This window comes from Wolffia australiana, chromosome 16 (assembly GCF_029677425.1).
Source record: "Wolffia australiana isolate 7733 chromosome 16, ASM2967742v1".
NCBI classification, from domain to species: domain Eukaryota; kingdom Viridiplantae; phylum Streptophyta; class Magnoliopsida; order Alismatales; family Araceae; genus Wolffia; species Wolffia australiana.
Window position 1 is genome coordinate 4784170 of NC_135850.1, and position 17225 is coordinate 4801394.

The window sequence follows — 17225 nt, forward strand, 5'->3', positions numbered from 1 at the left end:
TCGTAAGAACCTATTGTTTTACTGTGAAAACATGGGCCACGACGAAGAAGATGGGCGAACAGGAAGGACGAATAAGTACCGAAATGCATGGATTAATCAACGGCGATTCAGAACGGCGAACATGAACGAGAAGTCTGTGGAATTGGATAACAAAGTTTGTATCATCAACCGAGAACTGAATCCTGTTCTACAAATGTTTGTTTAGGGCGAGCGATTAATAAGCTTGAGCGCGTTGTGTTTCATAGCCGAATTGCAACTTCACCGTCGATGGTCTTCGACAATTGGCAGATATGTAGCTTCCTAAGATCCCTGCATGATTAGTGAAACAAGTTAATTGGTTAACATTCGGAAAAAAACAATGACACATGTAAACAAAGTTAGACATAAAATTGAAACTGTACCTGGCCTCCAGCTTTCATTTTTGGTTGGGTACATGTCTTCCGATTATGCCCAACTTGGTGGCAGAGGGAGCACGTCATGTGCAGGCCTCTCCTCGACAATCTATGTACTGTGGGTTCTTTCTCAGCGACGTCAATCCTCCTCTTTAGCTTGGGCCTTCCAGGTTGTCTCCTCACAAGAGGAGGGAATACATAGCTCCCATCAACTTCACTCCATAGGTTTTTGCCATTCATTGGCGGGATACCATAAGTGTAAGCTAGTTGGTATATGTCTTTCTTGAACCATTCACTGACAAAAATGACGGGGTCCTCCTTGACCCAATGAATGCAACATATAGCATGGGCGCATGGAATGCCCCTTAACTCCCAATATCTGCAACTACATGTTCTGTGAAGTACATCGACCACAAACCTGCTTCCCAAGTCTGTGACCTCGAATTGATACTTCCCTGCATGCCTAAGAGTGCATCTCCTGGACTTCTTCTTGTTCTCTTCGACCACCTCCCTTATCCGAGGGCATAACGTATCAGTTCTATTTGAAAATAACTCCCTTTTTTTTTGCTACCCTCTGCATTATTGCACCTCTGACATCCTCCAGCATGTCGATGATTGGCTTACACCTGGCCTGCATGATGTAGTTGTTGAAGCACTCGCAAATGTTGTTGTCGATCACCTCACACCTTCTGTCCTCATTAATGTACGCCCTGCAAAACTTCTTTATACCTATATCTTGGAAGTCTTGCGCGGCTTGTGGGTTCACACTGCTCATCTCCCTCATCAGCCGTTGGAAATCTTCGTGCGTTGTGGCCTTCGCAGCTTTCCAGAATAAGTTCTTCAAAAATGCCGTGGAATGTCCTTTCTTCTTCCAATTCGCGTAGATATGCCGAGCACAATTCCTATGCTCCGCATTGGGCAATAAGGAGGACACTGCGTTCTCCAGTCCCTGCACAATGTTAGACGGTACACATCTATTAATTTACTACACGTGTCTAACGATGGCGATAAGAGTCCAAAGAAATAAATTAAGTACCTTCTGCTGATCGCTAATAATCGTCCAGCCATTTCCGTCCACCATTCCTAGATCATTCATCAGTAGCTGAATAAACCACGTCCACGAAGATTGATTTTCACCTTCAACTACCGCCCAGGCGATGGGGAACATTTGATTATTCCCGTCCTTGCCGACAGCACTCAATAGTTGGCCTTTCAGTTTGGTCTTCAAAAAACATCCGTCCATTCCAATGACTCGTCTACAGCCTTCAAGGAACCCTCTTGCTATCGAATCAAAACATATGTAGAGCCTCTTAAACCTAACCAAGGAATCTGGGATCGCTCTATCGAGAACCAGCTCAAAAGTACCACGCCTATTTACCCTCTTTAACTCGGCAACATATGCGGGAAGCATGTGGTAATGGTCGTCCAATGTTCCTAGAAGCTTCGTGCGCGCCTCGGCTCTGGCTCTATAGCATGTTTGTTTTGAAACAGTGATTTCGAACAGATCATTTATTTCCCGCATCATATCTGTCACCTTCATATCCAAATTCATTCGAATTTTCTCCAAGAAGTGTTTCGCAACCTAGTGATAATCAGCTTGGCTATTCCTCGGCGTCTTGCTGCACATATGAGTATCATTAAGCGTTTTCACAACAAACGCCTCTCTCCTAGCATCCAAACTAGTATATATCCTCCACGAACAGTTTCCCTTGCAGACGACCTCCACTTTCCGGTCACCGGACCTCGGAAAAGTGATGTTGAATCCGTTCCAAATAGCGTGGTCCTTCACAGCTGCCCTAAATTGCGACGCCGATTCAAACTTCATGCCCACTTGAAATATAAAACTCTCATTGGGGCATCTCGGATCATACGTATTGCCCCTGTATCTGTACCTTCGATTTTCATCATCGTCATCGGTACCATCGGGGGTTAACATATCATCCTCTGAATCGTCATACTCGCTATGATCTACCAATTCGTCATTCCATTCCTCACTGGAATATTCGTCTGGTGCACTTAAATACACGTCACTTTCCTCAACTTCCTTACAGATATCATATTCTGAGTCATCATCGCTATTATACTCAAAACCGAACACCTTGCACTCGTCATCGGCCCTGTTAAGTGACGGATGGTAAATAGTAATAGAACATGCATTAACACCATAAATTTTCATCATGCAGGTTTTATAAAAAGATTATACAACCCACAGACATATTTATAACTCTGTAGAGAGTTCAACGCCAAAAAAAGTACATTACCAATTTTAAAAATAATTTGAATCATCAACGCGAAGAGGGTTAGTATTGCGATGTGCAAATATATCTGAAATAACATTGGAAATAATTAAAAATTAAAATTATAAGACGTGCAGGACAAATAGAGATAATAAAATCTTACATTACTTGAATCCAAGCGTCCACTGTCGAAGAAGAGAAGAACGCCTAAAAGCGCAAAAAATAGATGACTATGATGAGAAGAGGACAACTCTTCATATTTTTCATAACAGAAAGCAAAACAAATTCAAAACAAATTAAATAGGGATCACACTTCTTGTTCTCACCAATAAGTATGAGAAAGAAACACCCATATCCTCCGTGATCAATAGAGAAACACCAACATCTTTGTCATGAAAATAATCTTATTCATCCAAGAGATATAAAGAGAGAGAGAGAGAGAATAATGATACACATAATAAGAGAGAATTGCACGAGTGAACTCAAAACATTTATACCAAGCGAGAGAAAGGAAATGCGGGAGAGATAACTTATACGAATGAAAGAGAGAGAACGACACAAATTTAAAAAATAAACATGGTAAGATGAAAAGAAGAGAGAGAAAGTTAACTTTTACACTGAGTCAAAAAACGCAGCTCACCATAAACATCATTTATGGCAGAGAGGAACTGAAATTTTGAAATGCCATTGTATGAGATGTTTAAACTGATAGAGAAAGTTACATGAGTGGAGTGTGAAAGTTCTACATGAAGGCAAAAGTAACAGTCATAAATAATCTTTAATGAAGAGAGAGAGAGACTAAAATTATCCAAATGTCATTGAACAAGATGTCAAAACTGATAGAGAAATTTAAACGAATGTAGTCTGCAAGTTTTACACGGAGACAAAAAACAACAGCCCAAGCGAATCTTCATTTAAGAGAGAGACTGCAATTTCCCAATGTCTTGTTAATCAAAAGAGCAACTCAAGGAAATCTTCCTTTAAGAGAGAAAGAGATCGTAAAATTTTCAACTGTCATTAAACAAGATGTGAAAAATGAGAGAAAGCTGCAAGAATGGAGTTTGAAAGTTTTACATAGAGACAACCAAACAGCCCAAGGTAGTCTTCATTAAAGGGAGAGAGACTGCACAGCTTTCCAAATGTTACTGAACAGAATGCTAAAAATTAATAGCAGCCCTGGGTAATCTTTATTTAAGAGAGGGACAGAGATAAGAACTTTCAAAAGTCATTGAACAAGATCTTAAAATTGACAGAGAAAGTTACATATGGGCTTCAAGAGAAAGAGAGAAGATCATCGGTATTTTGAGAAGCAGTAATGCATGTCCATCTGGAGAGAGAGAAAGAAACCCACATGTAGCTAAAGAATGCGGTAAACCATGAAATCTAGAGGGAGACACAAAAAGTTACATGAATCGAAGAGAGAGCAATAAAATATGGGCTTCAAGATAAAGATAGAAGATCATCGGTATTTTGAGAAGCAGTAATGTATGTCCATCTAGAGAGAGAGAAAGCAACCCACACGTAGCTAAAAGCGCAGTAAACCATGAAATCTAGAGAGAGATAGAGAAAGTTACACATAGCTAAAAAAGCAGTAAACCCTACCTCGTGGAACTCCCGTAGCCAGGAAGAAGCTCGCAACGATTCCCGTAGCCAAGAAGAAGCCCCTTCTCCCTCGCGCCCTTTCTTCCTCCTTCTCCACCGTCTCCTTCTCCTTCGTCGCCTTTCTCAGCTCTCTCCCGCGTGACTCACATTGGGCGGGCTAAAATCTTTCTTTCTTCAAATCGCGTAGTGACGTGGAATCCACGCGGCTGCCACGTGGATTCCGCTTAGGTGGACTCCGCCGGAACTCCACCTGGCAGCCACGTAGTCTCCACGTCACAGGCTGCGGACCAAATGGGACTTCGGGCTGTGTCGCGGCAAAAAACAAGTAAGGGCTGTAACTTGAATTTTCGAAAAAGTTCGGGGTGAAAGAAATATTCACAGATTGGGAAAAATGAGAGAGAGAAGTGGTAAAGAGAAAGAGACAGGAAGTCAGAAAAATTCACACAGTTTCAGACATTGTGGGAGAGGGAGGATTGGAGAAAGATGAGAGAAATGGAGAAAACAAAGATTCCATGAGACATGTTAGAGTGGGTGTGAATGAGACAAGAGAATGAGAATTAGAGAGGATAAGATTAAAAAAAACCAGAGAGTGAGAGAGAAGGACAGAAGTGTGGAAGACTATATGTAATAAATAATTTCAGACGGGGTGACAGAAATATTCACAGATTGGGAAAAATGAGAGAGAGAAGTGATAAAGAGAAAGAGACAGGAAGTCAGAAAAATTCACACAGTTTCAGACATTGTGGGAGAGGGAGGATTGGGAAAGATGACAGAAATGGAGAAAACAAAGATTCCATGAGACATGTTAGAGTGGGTGTGAATGAGACAAGAGAATGAGAATTAGAGAGGATAAGATTAAAAAAAACCAGAGAGTGAGAGAGAAGGACAGAAGTGTGGAAGACTATATGTAATAAATAATTTCAGACGGGGTGACAGAAATATTCACAGATTGGGAAAAATGAGTGATAGAAGAGACGGAGACCACCGGGAACGACGCCAGAACCCTTCACACAGCTCCAGACATTGTGGGAGAGGGAGGATTGGAGAAAAATGAGAGACGTGGAGATAACAAATATTCCATGAGACATGTTAGGGTGGTGGTGAATGAGACAAGAGAATGAGAATTAGAGAGAATAAGATTAAAAAAAACCAGAGAGTGAGAGAGAAGGAGAGAAGTGTGGAAGACTATATGTAATAAATAATTTCAGACGGAGTGACAGAAATATTCACAGATTGGGAAAAATGAGAGAGAGAAGGGACAAAGAGAAAGAGACAAGAAGTCAGAAAAATTCACACAGTTTCAGACATTGTGGGAGAGGGAGGATTGGAGAAAGATGAGAGACGTGGAGATAACAAATATTCCATGAGACATGTTAGGGTGGTGGTGAATGAGACAAGAGAATGAGAATTAGAGAGAATAAGATTAAAAAAAACCAGAGAGTGAGAGAGAAGGAGAGAAGTGTGGAAGACTATATGTAATAAATAATTTCAGACGGAGTGACAGAAATATTCACAGATTGGGAAAAATGAGAGAGAGAAGGGACAAAGAGAAAGAGACAAGAAGTCAGAAAAATTCACACAGTTTCAGACATTGTGGGAGAGGGAGGATTGGAGAAAGATGAGAGACATGGAGAACACAAATATTCCATGAGACATGTTAGAGTGGGTGTGAATGAGACAAGAGAATGAGAATTAGGGAGGATAGGATTAAAAAAAACAAGAGAGTGAGATAGAAGGAGAGAAGAGTGGAAGGCTATGTAATAAATAATTTCAGACGGGGTGACAGAAATATTCACAGATTGGGAAAAATGAGAGAGAGAAGTGATAAAGAGAAAGAGACAGGAAGTCAGAAAAATTCACACAGTTTCAGACATTGTGGGAGAGGGAGGATTGGAGAAAAATGAGAGACGTGGAGATAGCAAATACGACATGAGACATGTTAGGGTGGGGGTGAATGAGACAAGAGAATGAGAATTAGAGAGAATAAGATTAAAAAAAACCAGAGAGTGAGAGAGAAAGATCGAAGGGGGGAAGACTAGGGGTAATAAGTAGTTTCAGACGGAGGGAGTGAAATATACAAAGATTGGGAAAAAGGAGAGAGAGAAGTGGTAAAGAGAAAGAGACAGGAAGTCAGAAAAATTCACACAGTTTCAGACATTGTGGGAGAGGGAGGATTGGAGAAAAATAAAGGAAATGGAGAAAACAAAGATTCCATGAGAAAGGTTAGAGGGGGGGTGAAGGAGAAAAGAGAAGGGGAATTAGGGGGGATAAGATTAAAAAAACCAGAGAGTGAGAGAAGGACAGAAGTGTGGAAGACTATATGTAATAAATAATTTCAGACGGGGTGACAGAAATATTCACAGATTGGGAAAAATGAGAGAGAGAAGTGATAAAGAGAAAGAGACAGGAAGTCAGAAAAATTCACACAGTTTCAGACATTGTGGGAGAGGGAGGATTGGGAAAGATGACAGAAATGGAGAAAACAAAGATTCCATGAGACATGTTAGAGTGGGTGTGAATGAGACAAGAGAATGAGAATTAGAGAGGATAAGATTAAAAAAAACCAGAGAGTGAGAGAGAAGGACAGAAGTGTGGAAGACTATATGTAATAAATAATTTCAGACGGGGTGACAGAAATATTCACAGATTGGGAAAAATGAGAGAGAGAAGTGATAAAGAGAAAGAGACAGGAAGTCAGAAAAATTCACACAGTTTCAGACATTGTGGGAGAGGGAGGATTGGAGAAAAATGAGAGACGTGGAGATAACAAATATTCCATGAGACATGTTAGGGTGGTGGTGAATGAGACAAGAGAATGAGAATTAGAGAGAATAAGATTAAAAAAAACCAGAGAGTGAGAGAGAAGGAGAGAAGTGTGGAAGACTATATGTAATAAATAATTTCAGACGGAGTGACAGAAATATTCACAGATTGGGAAAAATGAGAGAGAGAAGGGACAAAGAGAAAGAGACAAGAAGTCAGAAAAATTCACACAGTTTCAGACATTGTGGGAGAGGGAGGATTGGAGAAAGATGAGAGACGTGGAGATAACAAATATTCCATGAGACATGTTAGGGTGGGGGTGAATGAGACAAGAGAATGAGAATTAGGGAGGATAGGATTAAAAACCAGAGTGAGAGAGAAGGAGAGAAGTGTGGAAGACTATATGTAATAAATAATTTCAGACGGAGTGACAGAAATATTCACAGATTGGGAAAAATGAGAGAGAGAAGGGACAAAGAGAAAGAGACAAGAAGTCAGAAAAATTCACACAGTTTCAGACATTGTGGGAGAGGGAGGATTGGAGAAAGATGAGAGACATGGAGAACACAAATATTCCATGAGACATGTTAGAGTGGGTGTGAATGAGACAAGAGAATGAGAATTAGGGAGGATAGGATTAAAAAAAACAAGAGAGTGAGATAGAAGGAGAGAAGAGTGGAAGGCTATGTAATAAATAATTTCAGACGGGGTGACAGAAATATTCACAGATTGGGAAAAATGAGAGAGAGAAGTGATAAAGAGAAAGAGACAGGAAGTCAGAAAAATTCACACAGTTTCAGACATTGTGGGAGAGGGAGGATTGGAGAAAAATGAGAGACGTGGAGATAACAAATATTCCATGAGACATGTTAGGGTGGTGGTGAATGAGACAAGAGAATGAGAATTAGAGAGAATAAGATTAAAAAAAACCAGAGAGTGAGAGAGAAGGAGAGAAGTGTGGAAGACTATATGTAATAAATAATTTCAGACGGAGTGACAGAAATATTCACAGATTGGGAAAAATGAGAGAGAGAAGTGGTAAAGAGAAAGAGACAGGAAGTCAGAAAAATTCACACAGTTTCAGACATTGTGGGAGAGGGAGGATTGGAGAAAGATGAGAGAAATGGAGAAAACAAAGATTCCATGAGACATGTTAGAGTGGGTGTGAATGAGACAAGAGAATGAGAATTAGAGAGGATAAGATTAAAAACCAGAGAGTGAGAGAAGGACAGAAGTGTGGAAGACTATATGTAATAAATAATTTCAGACGGGGTGACAGAAATATTCACAGATTGGGAAAAATGAGAGAGAGAAGTGATAAAGAGAAAGAGACAGGAAGTCAGAAAAATTCACACAGTTTCAGACATTGTGGGAGAGGGAGGATTGGGAAAGATGACAGAACGGGGGAAAACAAAGATTCCATGAGACATGTTAGGTGTGAATGAGACAAGAGAATGAGAATTAGAGAGGATAAGATTAAAAAAACCAGAGAGTGAGAGAGAAGGAGAGAAGTGTGGAAGACTATGTGTAATAAATAATTTCAGGCGGGTGACAGAAATATTCACAGATTGGGAAAAATGAGAGAGAAGTGATAAAGAGAAAGAGACAGGAAGTCAGAAAAATTCACACAGTTTCAGACATTGTGGGAGAGGGAGGATTGGAGAAAAATGAGAGACGTGGAGATAACAAATATTCCATGAGACATGTTAGGGTGGTGGTGAATGAGACAAGAGAATGAGAATTAGAGAGAATAAGATTAAAAAAAACCAGAGAGTGAGAGAGAAGGAGAGAAGTGTGGAAGACTATATGTAATAAATAATTTCAGACGGAGTGACAGAAATATTCACAGATTGGGAAAAATGAGAGAGAGAAGGGACAAAGAGAAAGAGACAAGAAGTCAGAAAAATTCACACAGTTTCAGACATTGTGGGAGAGGGAGGATTGGAGAAAGATGAGAGACGTGGAGATAACAAATATTCCATGAGACATGTTAGGGTGGTGGTGAATGAGACAAGAGAATGAGAATTAGAGAGAATAAGATTAAAAAAAACCAGAGAGTGAGAGAGAAGGAGAGAAGTGTGGAAGACTATATGTAATAAATAATTTCAGACGGAGTGACAGAAATATTCACAGATTGGGAAAAATGAGAGAGAGAAGGGACAAAGAGAAAGAGACAAGAAGTCAGAAAAATTCACACAGTTTCAGACATTGTGGGAGAGGGAGGATTGGAGAAAGATGAGAGACATGGAGAACACAAATATTCCATGAGACATGTTAGAGTGGGTGTGAATGAGACAAGAGAATGAGAATTAGGGAGGATAGGATTAAAAAAAACAAGAGAGTGAGATAGAAGGAGAGAAGAGTGGAAGGCTATGTAATAAATAATTTCAGACGGGGTGACAGAAATATTCACAGATTGGGAAAAATGAGAGAGAGAAGTGATAAAGAGAAAGAGACAGGAAGTCAGAAAAATTCACACAGTTTCAGACATTGTGGGAGAGGGAGGATTGGGAAAGATGACAGAAATGGAGAAAACAAAGATTCCATGAGACATGTTAGAGTGGGTGTGAATGAGACAAGAGAATGAGAATTAGAGAGGATAAGATTAAAAAAAACCAGAGAGTGAGAGAGAAGGACAGAAGTGTGGAAGACTATATGTAATAAATAATTTCAGACGGGGTGACAGAAATATTCACAGATTGGGAAAAATGAGAGAGAGAAGTGATAAAGAGAAAGAGACAGGAAGTCAGAAAAATTCACACAGTTTCAGACATTGTGGGAGAGGAGGATTGGGAAAGATGACAGAAATGGAGAAAACAAAGATTCCATGAGACATGTTAGAGTGGGTGTGAATGAGACAAGAGAATGAGAATTAGAGAGGATAAGATTAAAAAAACCAGAGAGTGAGAGAGAAGGACAGAAGTGTGGAAGACTATATGTAATAAATAATTTCAGACAGGTGACAGAAATATTCACAGATTGGGAAAAATGAGAGAGAGAAGTGATAAAGAGAAAGAGACAGGAAGTCAGAAAAATTCACACAGTTTCAGACATTGTGGGAGAGGGAGGATTGGAGAAAAATGAGACGTGGAGATAACAAATATTCCATGAGACATGTTAGGGTGGTGGTGAATGAGACAAGAGAATGAGAATTAGAGAGAATAAGATTAAAAAAAACCAGAGAGTGAGAGAGAAGGAGAGAAGTGTGGAAGACTATATGTAATAAATAATTTCAGACGGAGTGACAGAAATATTCACAGATTGGGAAAAATGAGAGAGAGAAGGGACAAAGAGAAAGAGACAAGAAGTCAGAAAAATTCACACAGTTTCAGACATTGTGGGAGAGGGAGGATTGGAGAAAGATGAGAGACATGGAGAACACAAATATTCCATGAGACATGTTAGAGTGGGTGTGAATGAGACAAGAGAATGAGAATTAGGGAGGATAGGATTAAAAAAAACAAGAGAGTGAGATAGAAGGAGAGAAGAGTGGAAGGCTATGTAATAAAAAATTTCAGATGGAGTGACAGAAATATTCATATTGTGGAGGACAGATATCAATCGTCTTTCTCGCCAGATTCTTTTATTGATATCAGATCACTAGTTTCCAACCCAGAAAATTCATTTGATTCAGTCTGATTAACTATAGCATAACAAGATCCACAGAGACTCTAACCTTGTTTTTATCTCGATGGAGTATTTGACCAAGTCTGACTCTAGTTCAGGCTTTGCACTGCCAAGGAATTCTAAAAACAACCATGCACGTACTCTCAATCAACGGAATTCAGCATTGTATGCTTTTATTGCAGTTATGTTATTTAGAAGATCTATAATTTTTCATTTGCAAGCAACAACGAACATCATTTATGAACTCTAACTTAAGGATGAGTTTTCTTCCCATGAGATACATGGTTTGCTAAAATAAGGATTCGATTCTACCCATTTAAGGGTACATCAATCCAATAAACAAAACTGAGTTACTGATGGAGGAGCATCTCGAGGACGACGCCACGATGACGAAGAACCATCTCGAGGATGACGCGACAGGATGTCGTCAGCCACGCCGAGCAGCTCGCGCCGACGCTCGCCACCCGGGGTTTAAGTACCCCGCGTAAGAACTTTTATCTTTTTACTTATGCTCATTTTCATGTGTGTTTGTATTTTTGGATTCGTGGACTGGGCCAATGTTGTTGGGCCCCGTCCTCATCATTTTTACTTTTTATGTTTGTATTTTGAATTTGTAAGGGAGGCCGAACCACGTCTCGCGACGGTTCGTCCTCTCCCACGTTCACTTGGCACCCATCCTCACTATATAAGGGGATGGCATGCCCAAGGAACACCTTGGAGTCATTGTTGAAAAGTTTATTCACAATTCGTCTCCCCCCCTATCGTAGAGAGTAGTGTAGGGGGTTTGGCTAGCCCCACCCCACGTCGAGATCACTCCGTGGGTAGAGCCCACGTCTCTCCCGTCGAGATCACTCCGAGGGGGACGTTTGAAAGCGCGCCGTCGAGATCACTCCGGTGCGAGGAAAGAGTTTCAAGAAGTCGCGCCATCAAGAATCGAAAGAGGCCGTCGAGATTACTCCGGGGGTCTTGGGAGATTCAAGAAGCATCGCCGACACGTCATCAACCTGGGAAATCTGCTCCGCCGAGGGAGCACACCCCAGATCCATCAAGAACTCCTCTTTCTTGGAGGGTTCTTGGTTGTTACAGTTCAAGAAAGCCATTTCTTGGTACCTTTTTTCCACCCTTCCACCATTCCTGATCCATACCCCCCCTTCTCTTCGTTCTTGATCCACCCCACCACCGTTCTTGAACACCCTCCCACATTTCTTGAATTTCCCCTCTTTCCTCCTTTCCCCATCGTTTCTTGATTCCCAACCGCCTCGTCTTGCCTTTCTTGATCGCCCACCCTCCTTTCCCCATCGTTTCTTGATTCCCAACTGCCTCGTCTTGCCTTTCTTGATCGCCCACCCCCTTTTCCCATCGTTTCTTGATTCCCAACCGCCTCGTCTTGCCTTTCTTGATCGCCCACCCTCCTTTCCCCATCGTTTCTTGATTCCCAACCGCATCCTCTTGTCTTTCTTGATCGCCCCCCCCTTTTCCCCATCGTTTCTTGATTCCCAACCGCCTCGTCTTGCCTTTCTTGATCGCCCACCCTCCTTTCCCCATCGTTTCTTGATTCCCAACCGCCTCGTCTTGCCTTTCTTGATCGCCCACCCTCCTTTCCCCATCGTTTCTTGATTCCCAACCGCCTCGTCTTGCCTTTCTTGATCGCCCACCCTCCTTTACCCATCGTTTCTTGATTCCAAACCGCCTCCTCTTGCCTTTCTTGATCGCCCACCCCCCTTTCCCCATCGTTTCTTGATTCCCAACCGCCTCGTCTTGCCTTTCTTGATCGCCTACCCTCCTTTCTCCCATCGTTTCTTGATTCCCAACCGCCTCGTCTTGCCTTTCTTGATCGCCCACCCTCCTTTCCCCATCGTTTCTTGATTCCCAACCGCATCCTCTTGTCTTTCTTGATCGCCCACTTTCTTTCCCCTTGATTTCTTGATTTCTTGAATTCTTGATTTCATGATTTCTTGATTTCTTGATCTCACAATATCTCCTTGATTCCCCTTTGTTCTCCCCTTCGCCCTCATCTTTCTTGATTTCTTGATTCCCACCCTCTACGCCATAACCGATTACTTGGTTTTCTGCCCCACCCCCACGACTATTCCCACGATACTTGGTTCGCTGTCTTGCCCGCCCACACGACTACGCCGTTGGCCAGCCAAGCGCGCGCCTTGTGCGCCCTCTGCTCCGACTTTTGTTGCATGCCACCCGTGGACTCAGCTCTCTGTTGGTAGTTACGACCGCACCGTCCGCACCCGGTTTTGTCCTCGTCAACGACACTCGTCCGCACGACCCGACACTAAGCATCTGCTCGACGACTTGGACGCCTTGGACTAAGCGATACAAAGGTCAGTCTCGTCTCCCCTCTATAAACTCCAGTATTATTATCTTCGACAGTCTCGTCTTCCCCTATCGCGTCCGCTACCGTGATATTATCGAACATCATCGGATAGGACTAGCCACCTTGTCGAGCATAGGGATTCTTGTGGTAGACGGACTGTCATCCGACTTGGACGCCGAACGCTCCAGGGCTGTTAGATGCCCCTCACCTAGTAGACGTCTAGTAGGTCCAGCGGGTCATTGGGAGTTTGATCTTAGGATCACTCGTCTCTCATTGATCGGTACGACCGACGTCGTTATCCGTCAAGTCCTTATCTGCTCATTCGTATTTTCTCATCATTCGGCTTACATCCCATACATTCGCATCATAACCCTGTGACGTGAAACGCGCCGATCGATCCCGGCTGTCGCCGTTTCACATCAGTTACCCTGCCCAAAAACATACAGCAAACCATAGGTTTGTTGCAGGCCCTACATATACCATGAAGATATCTCTAGTGAAAACATATGTTCCTATTTAATTTAACTATAGCATTTTGATGCAATGCTATAGTTAATTTAACTATAGAACTGAGAATTAGCAAATGAAGTAGGAAAAAAAAAGAAAATTTAGAAGAACTAAGCGGCATAGAATAAGAGAGCTAGAGGCAAAATAAGAAAAATAAATTAACGACCAATACGAACATGACCAAACGTACCTGCGAATCCACGATCGTCGATTCCACTTTTCGCATATTCCGCTAATGACGCGGCCCACCGATGCCGCCGTCCACCATCCGCCGTCCATTGTCCAAAACCTCTACGGCTCTCTTTCTGTTTTTCGTGTATTTTTGATTCAAAATTTTGAATAAAAAACCCACGAAATTAGCTTATGAATGCAATTCGATGTGTATGTTGAAATCCGATATCCGATGTCATCATCCTCCCCCTTGAGATAGAGACGGATGACGACATCGAGACGGATATCGGTATCGGATATCGGCACTGTAGCAACCGATATCCCATATTGCTATCCGATATCTGGATATCGAATAGAACGGATACTGGAAATTGCCTTTTCGGTATCCAATACAGCATCCGTCCTGATACCATCATCCGGTACCAGTATCAGGATGGCCGAACACTACTACTTGATCAGCATGGACATCGATAGGGGACAGACATAGATGATATTGTAGTCACATCAAGAGAGGAGGCACCCAAGGATAAAGGGAGAAAGAGGGCACCGAAAGAGAACTTTGCATCTGCATTCTTTGTTTGGAGATTTATTACCTTTTAGAGTTAATGTATTTTTATTGAAAAGCTTACACTCTTAAGTATGTCCTCCAATATCTAATAAATTGCATATGCATAGCCTACTAGTCCATGTCAGAGATAATGATACCTCTATAGCAGGTGTACGCTCATCGTACTACTCAAGAGACGACATGATAGTGAAACTTCTGGAATCCCGTACGGATGCTGCCAATAGCCTTGAGCCACGCCATTGTTCGACACAAACATGACACCCAAGACTGATTGTGTGCTGTCCCAAGGCAACACTCATCTACTGCCAACGCCCGACACGACTACCAGCGCTGGCCATCATTCCTTATAGCATGGTACCGAACAATGAGGTTAATGCAGTCATTAAATGCATGACTGCCTTACGCCCCTACAAATTTCTGGACAATTCATTATTTTGAGTATGGGATTTCCTTCTCCTATCCCTATTCCTCTGTCTTCTCAATATCTCTCTTCCGCTAGTACGCCATCTTCCTATTCTTCTCACATGGTATCAGAGCTACACGAGGCTGCCAGTTCCTCCACTGAAGGCATTCCCATGCCGATGGCAATGCCTATCCCTCCCTTACCAGTTGAAGCCCCAATAGTGGGGAATCATCCACAAGTTCGAGCGGCCATCGTCACAACAACACCAACTATGTCCCTCAAGATCACAAAGGCCAGCTACATGACTTGGAAAATCAAAATCCCGCCCATTGTGAAGGCACAAGGCTTGGGGAGGCATCTCAATCATCCTCCATTGCTTGAAGAAGAAGATATGGATGATCAAAATACTCCATGGAAACGCATCGACCAACAGGTATTATCTACCATTATCTCCTCTATGTCATCTGAGCTTCTCCCTGTCATTTCTGGTTGTCTTACAGCTCGAGAAGCTTGGGAGAAGCTCACCACCGAGCTCTCTTATGCCTATGAGTCTCAGATTATGGAGTTAACCTTGCATTTCCACTCCATCAAGAAAGGGACAAAATCCCTAGACGAATACATCTCCAAGTTTAGGGAACTTTTGGTAGAGTTGGTCAATGACAGAGAATTTGTGGCCGATCGAACCGTCATATTTGAGGTCTTGATTCTAAGTTTCGGTCGTGTTGCACTGGGATTACCACCGGAATGAAAACCTTACATTCGATGATTTACTTGCTTCTCTTTGAGCTGAGGTCTCTCTGGATAACTTCGAAAGCGACGCTGAGGCAGAAGCAGCTCCAGTTGCCCCTATGGCCAATCAGACCAAGATGAATCTCCCCAACAACCAATACCAGCCAACAACCTCACATTGAGAGAGAAATGCACACTATGGCTCACGGAACGGTGACACTCGTGGTCGAGGAGGTCCTAATAGACGGTTTATTCCAAGGTGTCAGCTGTGCTTGAAACAAGGCCACCATACACTAGAGTGTCGCACAATTTGAGTGTACTCTCCTTCGCCCATGATGATGCGACCACTAGGACATACCTCCGGAGGACCTCCCCAAGCATACTCTGCCTCGCATGCTGGTTGAGTCGCTCCACTGCACCGCCCGCATCCCCACCAGCAAACCTGGTATCCTGATAGTGGTGCAACTCATCACGTCACGACCGACGCACAAAATCTCCACTGTGCCATTCCCTATGGCGGGTTAGAGCAATCATACATGGGAGATGGCACAAGTTTGTCAATTAAATCACTCAGCTCATCCTATATACTATAATCTCGTGTTTATCGTCTTCTTTTACTTAAAAACTGTCTTCATGTGCCTTAAATTTCCAAGAACCTTTTGTCTATTCAATTGTTACCCACTGATAATCACGTTTTTGTTGAGTTTCATCCTACTGCTTGTCATATCATTTTATTTTTATAAACTAGCTACCTCATTTGTAAACGATTCAATAACTTCCATCTTTTCTTTTCGTTCTATTCTAGTTTTTTTCTTAGCATCTGCATATTTTCTTAAAATATCATCTATATATGTTTTCAAATCTTTATCATCCATTAAATCAGCTATAGAAGACGATTCATAAGTAAATTCACATGAGGCTGATTTTGCCATGTGGTAGTCATCAGCATCTTCACTCTTAGATCCGGAATCCTTCCCATTTGGTGCATGTTCTTTATCTTCTTTGCTCCATGTTGCTTGAAAGTCTTTCTTCTTCTTCTTATCTTCAAATCTTCTTCGTTGGTCACTTCCATCCTTTGTGTTACCTCTCCTTTCTTCTTTCTTCTCCATTTTGGGGCATTAAGAGATGAAGTGTCCCTTTTTCCTGTAGTTAAAACAAGTTTTTACTTTTTCAAAGGCTAACCACTTACCTCTCTTTTTGAGGAGATGTCCTAGCTTGTGAGAGAGCATGGCAATCTGCTCTTCTTCATCAGTGGACTGTTCATCGCTCTTCAAAGCTATGTCCTTTGTCTTCTCCTCCTTTCTCTTACTTGAAGTAGCTTTGTAACGTGCCTCTTATTCCTTCTTTCTCTGTTTGTTCATCTCATGTATGATGAGAGAGCCCACTAGCTTATCGATGAGTTTTTCATCCAGGTCCTTTGATTCTTTGATTGCGGTCACCTTCATGTTCCATTCATCTGAAAGAGAACTCAAGATTTTTTGATTAATATCATAATCTATAAATGTTGGATTAATATCCTACAAATGGTCTAAGAGGGGGGGGGGTGAATTAGACCACTCCCTTCCTTTTTTTTGTTGTTGTTTTTATTTATTTATTTATTGTACTATTATTTTCCTGATATCTATACCTATTATCTTATTATAAAGAGTGACGAATTGGACACCCAGAATTTTTATACAGGTTAGGGCTAATCCCTTAATCCTGTCCCGGGGTATCCAACTGGAGTTATAATGTCCCTAACCAAGTTTATAGCCCCCCAAGCTAAAACAGCCTGGTAATAGGGATACACGGATACCTCCTATCTAGAAATTGAAAAACAAGAATGACCTTGAGCCCCCTTAGCCTTTTGACGGTATCCTTGCTTTCACTTCTTCTCCAATGGACCACTTAAGTCCTT